The sequence below is a fragment of the Schistocerca piceifrons genome, chromosome 1, assembly GCF_021461385.2.
Source record: "Schistocerca piceifrons isolate TAMUIC-IGC-003096 chromosome 1, iqSchPice1.1, whole genome shotgun sequence".
In the NCBI taxonomy this organism is placed as follows: Eukaryota; Metazoa; Arthropoda; class Insecta; order Orthoptera; family Acrididae; genus Schistocerca; species Schistocerca piceifrons.
This window is the reverse complement of record NC_060138.1, coordinates 948,459,663-948,470,418: the sequence shown is the minus strand read 5'-3', so window position 1 is coordinate 948,470,418 and position 10,756 is coordinate 948,459,663. Positions and strand designations below refer to the sequence as shown.

Here is a 10,756-nt window from a genome sequence, read left to right as displayed (position 1 = left end):
CGGTGGAAGAGGGGGAATGGTGGAAAGAAAGAACACGATGGAGAGGCTTGTGTTCCCGACAGACCCAGCCAGTGGCTGGAAACTGTCCAAGATGATGATGATGAAATACCCCACCACGTTATTCGCATGCTGAGATGATGCTCTGGCGGATGCTCCACACAGGGAGCCGCTGACTGGGTCCAGTCCTTAAGTGTACAAAGGCCAGAGGCGGCGTCCGTCCCATCTCGATGTCAAGCGCATAGCCTCGTCTGTCCCTTCTTGCCCTTCATAGATGCTGCGCTTATCAGCTGAAAACAGCTACACTTGGATCTAATGGGCCATTTGATTAGTGGGTTGTGGTGCAATCGTTTTGAATAACAAAAAAATACATATCCTAATTGATTTTTATTCGATTTATTCAAACGTACCATTCACTTGAATGACTCCTAAAATTCTCATGACTTTGCCCAGCGTCACTATAGGTAAGTATATTAAACAAAAGCACTTGTGCTTTGATGAAATTCCAAACCACCTGTTCTCTCTTAAGTAACGAATAATTTAATTGCACACAAAACCAAAATTTAATAACCACATCATCTTAAGAAGGTGTATTATTTCTAAGACTATACCTGATGCAAGACCGATCTCCTGTCGAGCTAAATATCGACATTAGTACTTGAACGATCTTTTCGCAGCTTCCGGTTCGACATCGCGGTGGCAGTTCTTTCGTTAAAAATGGAATTAATAAGAAAATTTATACGGAGATTTAGCCTTTGGTCCAAATTTGTTGCCGTTGCCTGTTTTGTTCAATATTTACATTCAATAGAACCCGTTCTGGCGCTAAAAACTACAAGTGTGTTTATAGGTTCAGCCCTTCTACTGGCGCGGACCGCCATCACCATTTCACTTTCCTCCACTGCTGCGGAACCTGTGGCAAAAGATTTCACCGCCGTCCGACTACCTGTGAGAGCTGCAACTTGCTGCCCTCCAACTGCATTCTGGCTCTTGCCCTTTATTTCTTAAGATTTCACAACTCACATCCAGATTTACTACTGATTGTAATTAGAAGATGAAAACCCGCAAAACGAATGGCGCTTTGTGACGATAACAGTAACGTCTGACGCAAGATACGTTTGTCTACTTCACAACAACGCAAAAGATACAGAAGCTGTAAGTGTAACCGAGTATTACCACGTACCAGAGTAAAGATACACAGCAAAGACAATGAAATGATGACATCAGTAAACTAATGGCAATTTCAAATTCTATACCATATAGAGAGTATTAAATATTTTCTGTTCAGAAATTTATCTCATTGTATTAATTGTATTGAAAATTCAGTCATGGAATTACTTATTATTTGATTATACTAAGAAACTTTTTGATCATTTGTATTATTTTAAGTAGGTAACTACTCTTAGTCTCTAAAAAGGAGGGGCGGATCTTAAGCATTTACTTTTACCTTATTAAATAACTTATTTGTAAAACAGTGTTGTACGCTAGAGAAGTTCAAATGGCTCTGAGCACTATGGGACTTAACATCTATGGTCATCAGTCCCCCAGAACTTAGAACTACTTAAACCTAACTAACCTAAGGACATCACACAACACCCAGTCATCACGAGGCAGAGAAAATCCCTGACCCCGCCGGGAATCGAACCCGGGAATGTACGCTAGTGAGAAACCGAATAAGATAACACAGTTTTAAACGGACTGGCCTTGTATTAAAGAGAGTGGAGGCTCCAGTCTTCATACAGCCATCCTGATTTAGGTTTTCCGTGGTTTCCCGAAATTATTTCAGCCAATGCCAGGACGATTCCTACTTTACGGCCACCGACGACTACTTGTCGTCCCATCTTTGTCAAACTAGACCTGTGAGTACGTAAATGTCTGTATATGTGAATTACTTAATTTTTACTGTCCTTAAATTGTAGTACCCAGACGTATCTAATAATCTTGTAAAAGAAATCTACTATGGATAAAACTATTACTACTTTCGGCATATGTCTCTGATATGGTATTTGGAATCCTATTGTAAATTTTTCTGACCCGTCTCTTGACGTATGGGAGAATCCCTCGAAGAGGCCGAAGAAATACGAGTATTTTAGTCACACCTACCGCCCACAATGCTGATTGTGTTCGCTCGATGTGGTCGGTTAAACCTGAGATGACAGCTTGGTACCATAAAAATTCCCTGATATAAATGCCACTGTAACCTGAGTTTAGCCTCTGACCCATCCTGCTTGCAATTCTCAGAGAGAGCTGGGATATAAACAAATAGAATCAGATGTAGTCGGCCGGTGTGAACGAGCGGTTCTAGGCGCTTCAGTCTGGAACCGCGCGACCGCTATGGTCGCAGGTTTGAATCTTGCCTTGGGCATGGATGAGTGTGATGCCTTTAGGTTAGTTAAGTTTAAGTAGTTCCAAGTTCTAGGGGACTGGTGACCTCAGATGTTAAGTCCCACAGTGCTCAGAACCATTTGAACAATCAAATGTATGCATGTTGTTTCAGACTGGGCCAGATCTAAGGCTATCTTATAGAGAAAACACTTTGGTTTTTCAGTCACGTTTTTAACACCAGTGTTTCGACCCACGCTGCAAGCATCAGGGGTCTATCTACTAATTAATTATACATTTGCTACGGTCGCAAGTTCAAATCCTGCCTCGGGAATGGATGTGAGTGATGTCCTTAGGTTAGTTAGGCTTAAGTAGTGCTAAGTCTATGAGACTGATGGCCTCAGATGTTAAGTCCCGTAGTGCTTAGAGCCATTTGAACCATTTACACTTTATGTTGTCATTAAGTTTTCCAAAAGTGCGATTTTTCTTTTTGTTTATGCCACCTTCATTGCCACACCCAACAAAAACAAAGACATCGCCCTTCTCGCTAATATATCGACAAAGTAACGTATTATTAGCAGACTGACACTTGATGATAGCAGCATGCTACCGAAACGCGTTGTGCCAAACCTGATCTTAGTATTAACAGAAAACAAATATATTTTTCCGATAGTCCCTGATACTGGTATTAATAATATGCCTGAAGCAGACACCTGATTTTTTTGACGGAAAACAAATATATTTTTCCTATAGTTGCCCGAATCTTCTCTACACATGTAGGCATAATGGGGAAGTCAGGTGTTATTTTTTTCATGCTGGCAACTAATCAGTTTTTCCAGTCGTATACATCTGCTATGTACTCTCTTCGCATTAATAAGTTCTTTATTTTTACCAGCAATAGGAAGATCCATGGACTACGAAAAGCAGGAAGTTCTATGTTCACACTTTAAGAAACACCTTTCTCCAGAACTTGAACCTCTGCTCAGCTGACAGCTGAAGTTTAGATCGACAAAATGCATTAGCAAGACATCTAACAATCGAGACGACGTATGTCTTGTTTAGAGGTTGCTCGGATACTCACGGTTCCGGTGCGGATTTCGGCTAGCGGCACGGGAAAGCTTTGACCGACCGCCGCGAGATGGCAGTGCAGGAAGCGCGCTCCGCACGAACGCCGTCCGGCTTCAGTCGGCGTTAAGCCGTGGTGCCGGGCGGAAGTAAGCAGTGTATTTTGTGCCCGCGCTCTTCAGCCCAGTCGCGTGCGTGTTGCGTGCGGAACTGTGTGACTCGTGCGTTGTGCGGTGGACTCCAGCAACGGACCGCCGAAGGTCGAGACTGCCGTTTCTTAGTGGTAAGTTTGCTTCATCAAATGTTGTCACTGTTCGAATCTGTTTTGAAATTCACATACATCATAGTTTGAACGATGTATAAGTTACTCTTAAAGAGTTTTCTGCGCATTATGTGCTACCTCTGTTGTAATTTTTTTGTGATTCAGCGTTGCCATGAAAGTGATTCGTAAACAATATAGTACTTCGTGAGCTGTTGAATCAGCCGGATTGACATCAGGAATAGATAGCAGACATGACACGCATAAGAAACACATGTCTACATGTGCATGTTGTCAAATTCTTTGCTTCTCTCCTAGTGTTACTTGGCCGTCGAATGCAATATTATTTCCTGTGACAAACAGATGTCATTTAGAGAGCCTACCACGTTGCAGCGTGGAAGCTATCGCTCTGACCATAGTTCTGCTTCATGTGGAAGGAAATCAATTTAGTTAGAAATTATGTTGCTTACATGATCATAGAGGCTTAGTTTAAGGCAGATGTAATTGCTATAACTTTTTATTTATTTTCCTTAATGTGTGTACTTATACAACCATCTGGGATTTTAATGGATGTCACAACAATTCACATTATTAGCATTACGTAGCTTTCATTGAACACAGTAATACATGTAAACTTTGTGGATACCTTTAGCTTCCAGGCATTTGTGGAAGCTGCTGCTCTACAATGAGATTAAACGGAACTATCAAAAATGAGTGAATGAACTACAGATTACTAACCATTGAAGGGATGTGCAAGGAGAAACATAAATCTTTTACTGCATTACCACCATTGGTTTAGTGTGGAGGGTTTACCGAAAGTAATGGATAACATTAGGGATCGAATTCTTTACGAAAAATCAGAGGATAGTCTGGTACCAACACCGTCAAAGATATTCTCCAAGTTAGAAGGCAGTTGTGACTTTATTATTGGCAGATTTGCCTAAATGTATGCTTGAATTAACCTCGCACAGCGGAAACCAATCGATCGATATGAGACTAAGGAGGAGACGAAGGTATTATTACACATCTGGCTATCCAGTTACCAGTGCAGTGTGCATTACGCTTCACGGGAGTGTGCCGAAGTGGTGTTGTGAATGAAGCACATACCTCAGAGAACTGTCACTGATAAGCGACCCAGATAATCAGAAAAGTTTTGCTAATTATTTTTGTCTGAAGTGTTGAGAATATTTCGTAAAATACACCAATTGACAAGGATAATCAACAGCCCTTCAACAGAGACATCGCGCGTGACAGTCTGTTGACTGGAATACTAAACAGTTCTGGACTGATGTTGTTGAACTTATTTCAACTTTGATCCACACGAGAAATTTGCCGACAATTTTGGATAAACTTTGTCCACCTCGAAAACGGTTTACTTGTGTGGTCCATTATTTGTATTAGAATCTCCGACGTCCAACGATCAGAATTACTTGAGCCGGCGCTACCGGTGCGGGTTCTGTTCACTGTGTTGTTGCTAGTAATTTATTAGTGGTCAAATTCCCACTTTAAGTTGCTAACCTGAAATTTTAATAGTCTTTTATAGGATTATACACACTGACGTTACAGGTACGTCACTAAATCCTTTCCAAACGATTTCGTTTCGTTCTTATAATTCATACCCCAAATGAAAGCTCATTTAATAACGATCTGGACACAGATACCGTTCTAATTCATAAATTTAATATAATAACTATTGGGAAATCACTTACACTTTGTGATATTAACAGGTGTGAAATCATATCCTACAGTTGCAAGTACTTGCATTTAATGTACGGAGCAAATTAAAGAACAACGTAAGTGGCCCATCATCTTACGCCTTGTTTTGAGTGGTTCTGCTTATGCGAGTAGTCAGAATTTTAAGAATCATTACAGAGAGCAGCTGCAGACAGAGGGCAGAAACAAAGCCTTAAAGGGCATTCCATTTCAACGTTTGCCTCTGATAGTGCTGGAAAGATGGAATTAATTTTATTCTCGGAGTTCTCTCAGTTCTCTTAGAATGTTTGTTTTCTTCTGCATGTCATTTGTGTACCATAGCAGGAGAGCATTCCGGAATCCGTAGTGAGTTTACAGAATTCCATGATTGACTATTGTTTGGGGTCCGCTCGCGTCGTACAAGCAAAGCTTCCTTGTCGACGCCCTCACTGTTAGGAATAACAAATACACAGCTCGTCACCGTGTACACTCGGTGTCACTGTCTGCCTTAGTGTCGCTTCTGTGGGCTTTCCCCATATCCACCGGTCTACAGTGTCTGTTAGCTTGCAGGAATGCTCACTTTGCGAACTTACGCGAGGGTCTGAGCGCCGCCATGGTGTCGGTCATATTCGCTTTAAAACTGCGAAGGTAGCGCGTTGACTTTCCCCGCTTAAATGGTACGTTGGTAGAATTATTATTTGTGATGAACCACCTATTGTGGCGTATCTAAGGCAAGTCTTTCAGTGAGAAAAATAATGTCCCTTATGTTTTTATGATATGTATTAAATTCCGCAGGTAACGTTGCTACCTTCTGCCTCATATACAAATGACAAACTTCCACCAGTGTCACACACATAACGGGCAGTCAAATGAGAAAGAGACAAACGGAAAAAAGTAAGTAAACGGTGTACTATTTCAATAGTAATCCCGTAACTGTTAATACATTTACCCCAATGTGAGACAAGGTGGTCAATGCCTTCATGGATAAATGTTTGCCTGCAGAACCATTATTGTACCCAGGCGTGCATCTCTTCGTGCAAAGCAAATCGATGGCCACGAATGTGTTCCTCCAGGGCTACAAAAATATGGAAATCGCATGGGGGGAGATCGGGACTGTGTGGAGGACGTGTAAGGGCTTCCCACAGAATCTTCTGTGGCGTAGTGGAAACAACCTTGGCAACATGTAGGCCATCCCACAGTGGGATAAAAGTATTAACAGCTGTAGTGATTAATTTTGAAGTAATGAACAGTGCACATAACTTATTTCCAACTGCTTCGTACTTATTTGACTGTCCCTTGTACTTGTCTACAAACGAAATAAACCGTTATGTAATCTGCTACTGCACATTTTTTGGTGGATTTTCCTTTTACATCTTTTTCAAGTCGATACAAAACTGAGAGCATTCGATGAACGGCAAAAGAAGCACGTAAAATACACTACTGGTCATTAAAATTGCTACACCAAGAAGAAATGCAGATGATAAACGGGTATTCATTGGACAAATATATTATACTATAACTGACATGTGATTACATTTTCACGCAATTTGGGTGCATAGATCCTAAGAAATCAGTACCCAGAACAACCACCTCTGGCCGTAATAACGGCCTTGATACGCCTGGGCATTGAGTCAAACAGAGCTTGGATGCCGTGTGCAGGTACAGCTGCCCATGCAGCTTCAACACGATACCACAGTTCATCAAGAGTAGTGACTGGCGTATTGTGACGAGCCAGTTGCTCGGCCACCATTGACCAGATGTTTTCAGTTGGTGAGAGATCTGGAGAAAGTGCTGGCCAGGGCAGCAGTCGCACATTTTCTGTATCGAGAAGGCCCGTATAGGACCTGCAACATGCGGTCGTGCATTATCCTGCTGAAATGTAGGGTTTCGCAGGGATCGAATGAAGGGTAGAGCCACGGGTCGTAACACATCTGAAATGTAACGTCCACTGTTCAAAGTGCCGTCAATGCGAACAAGAGGTGACCGAGACGTGTAACCAATGGCACCTCATACCATCACGCCAGGTGATACGCCAGTATGGCAATGGCGAATACATGCTTCCAACGTGCGTTCATCGCGATGTCGCCAAACACGGATGCGACCATCATGATGCTGTAAACAGGACCTGGATTCATCCGAAAAAATGACGTTTCGCCATTCGTGCACCCAGGTTCGTCGTTGAGTACACCATCGCAAGCGCTCCTGTCTGTGATGCAGCGTCAAGGGTAACCGCAGCCATGGTCTCCGAGCTGATAGTCCATGCTGCTGCAAACGCCTTCGAACTGTTCGTGCAGATGGTTGTTATCTTGCAAACGTCCCCATCTGTTGACTCAGGGATCGAGACGTGGCTGCACGATCCGTTATAGCCATGCGGATAAGATGCCTGTCATCTCGACTGCTAGTGATACGAAGTCGTTGGGATCCAGCACGGCGTTCCGTATTACCCTCCTGAACCCACCGCTTCCATATTCTGCTAACAGTCATTGGATCTCGACCAACGCGAGCAGCAACGTTGCGATACGATAAACCGCAATCGCGATGGGCTACAATCTGACCTTCGTCAAAGTCGGAAACGTGATGGTACGCATTTCTCCTCCTTACACGAGGCATCACAACAACGTTTCACCAGGCAATGCTGGTCAACTGCTGTTTGTGTATGAGAAATCGGTTGGAAACTTTCCTCATGTCAGCACGTTGTAGGTCTCGCCACCGGCGCCAACCTTGTGTGAATGCTCTGAAAAGCTAATCATTTGCATATCACAGAATCTTCTTCCTGTCGGTTACATTTCGCTTCTGTAGCACGTCGCGGTGTAGCCTTTTTTATGGCCAGTAGTGTAACTTTTGTGTACGTATTCATCGTTCTCAGCGTACGATAATCATGATTTGAACACACAAAGGACTATAATCAGAAAGGAACATAGCAAATAGTCTGCATTTTATTGCACATCTAACTAGACTTCAGCTACGTTATAGCCATCATCAGTGCGTTTAGTAGCGAGTCATATAAATCCAGAAAACATGTATATTCGCATGTCGTTAAAACGACTCAAACTTTCATTGCTCAGTTCACATGGAGTGTGAATTGAGCTATCTACAATTAAAGTCGTTTTAGCAACATGTGTTTATTCATGCATTCTGGGCCTATATGACTCACTACTAAACGCAGTGATGATAGCTATACTGTAGCTGAATTCTACCTAGATCCGCAATGAAGTGCAGATTGACAAGCGATTGCTTGTTTTGTCCATCTCTGATTGTAATCATCTTACGGCTTAGGACAACGATTCCTAACGGACCCCAAACTGACATATTTTTCATATATACATACACCTGCTGGTGTAGTCTTACACGCAGCTAGCTGGCCTAAGCGACATTGTGAGCCAGATCCGGATCGAATTCGCACCCGCAGGATTAACGGCTTTTGGTCTAGTGTTCCAGCCAGCACGAGTCTGGCTTTCAAGCAGTTTCCACGATGGTGTAGGCAAGAGTAGGGCTGGCCCCAGTTACGAGAGGAAAGGGGAAGGAAAGACAGAACCTGACATCAGCACTCTCATCGTCTCATTTTTCTTTCATAATGCATGCATCAGAATACGCAATATACAAACTCGTAAAATATCATAATATACCGAGAACCTCGCTTATAAGGTTTTTGGCTAACGGCATACACGTCTTACTTCAATTAGCAGAAATTCCGGTTCCAAATCAGGATACTGTGAATCTCACTCTGACGAATCTCTTGACATCGCGACCATCGTTAATCAGGAGAAAAAAGATTTTGTTCACGGACCTCGGCGACGTTTGATAGTTTGCATGTCTCAACAATACAGATAACTGTATGTTAGAAGAAATCACAACGGAGCAGTGTATGTATGGAGATGCAACATTAACCCCGATTCCTGGTGAGGGGAAACAGCCCTTTCAGTAGTTGCACGGGCCACAGCCTGTATGACTACGCTCTGCTGGTACTTCGAACAGCTGAAAGCAGGCGAAATTACAGCCGCCATTTTTTTCCCACGTGCATCCAGCTCTGCTTAATGACTCAATGTTGATGGCATCCTCTTTGGTAAAATCCGGATCTCCAGGCGGGAACTACTCAGGAGAATTTCGTCATAAGGAAAAGCAAAACCGACATCCTACGGTTCGGTATGTGGAATTTTCGATCCCTTTGTTGGATGCATAGGTCAGAGAATTTAAAATCTGAAATGGATAGTTTGAAGTTAGATATTAGTCGTGGTGGCAGGAAGAACATGATTTCTGGCCACGTAAGTACAGGGTAATGAACACCAATTTAGGAATAGGCCTAAAAGGAATACGAAAATAGGAATGCTGTTAAGCTGCTGCGAACTACGTAGTGAACGCACTTTGGTATCCAAGACTGACAAGGAGCCGACACCCATCACACTAGCTAATATGCCAATTAGCCTTGCAGATGTTGAAGAGATTGCAAAAAAAGTGTGATGGTGTAAATGAAATTATTCAGTTAGTTAAGGGACACTAAAATCTAATAATAGGCTGTATTCTTTTTACTTTCCGTAAAATTTCCCAGTTTTACCCAGGTTCATTTTAACCATTTTTTTAACCTTTCAGCTTCATTGAACATTCTAATACATTGCTGGTACATGTGGACAGGTATAAATCGAATTTTTGTATGTGACTCAAATATAATACAGTAGTATATTTGATTACGTCTGTTAGCCGGCACCAAATTGTGATTGGTGACTGGAATTTGGTAGCAGGAAAGAGAAAGTAGTTCGAAAACGTAGACCGGGGAATGGAATGAAAGAGAAAGCCACCTGATATAATTTTGGCACACAACATAATTTAATCGTTGTCACTCGATTTGTGAATCATGAGGGAAGGTTTTACACGTGGAAGAGTCCTGGAGGCACTGTAAGATTTTATGTGGATTATACACTCCTGGAAATTGAAATAAGAACACCGTGAATTCATTGTCCCAGGAAGGGGAAACTTTATTGACACATTCCTGGGGTCAGATACATCACATGATCACACTGACAGAACCACAGGCACATAGACACAGGCAACAGAGCATGCACAATGTCGGCACTAGTACAGTGTATATCCACCTTTCGCAGCAATGCAGGCTGCTATTCTCCCATGGAGACGATCGTAGAGATGCTGGATGTAGTCCTGTGGAACGGCTTGCCATGCCATTTCCACCTGGCGCCTCAGTTGGACCAGCGTTCGTGCTGGACGTGCAGACCGCGTGAGACGACGCTTCATCCAGTCCCAAACATGCTCAATGGGGGACAGATCCGGAGATCTTGCTGGCCAGGGTAGTTGACTTACACCTTCTAGAGTACGTTGGGTGGCACGGGATACATGCGGACGTGCATTGTCCTGTTGGAACAGCAAGTTCCCTTGCCGGTCTAGGAATGGTAGAACGATGGGTTCGATGACGGT

The 10,756-nt window shown here is 42.8% G+C and overlaps 1 protein-coding gene across 3 annotated transcripts in view; it reads left to right on the top strand.

The window, feature by feature from the left end:
* Positions 1–3,515: 3,515 nt before the first annotated feature.
* LOC124804854 (discoidin domain-containing receptor 2-like) overlaps positions 3,516–10,756 on the top strand; it is a 923,862-nt gene continuing 916,621 nt past the window's right edge. For all 3 annotated transcript variants that reach the window (XM_047240882.1, XM_047240630.1, XM_047265604.1), the window contains exon 1: positions 3,516–3,664. The gene's annotated coding sequence lies outside the window, so the exon portion shown is untranslated. The remainder of the gene's footprint in view (positions 3,665–10,756) is intronic.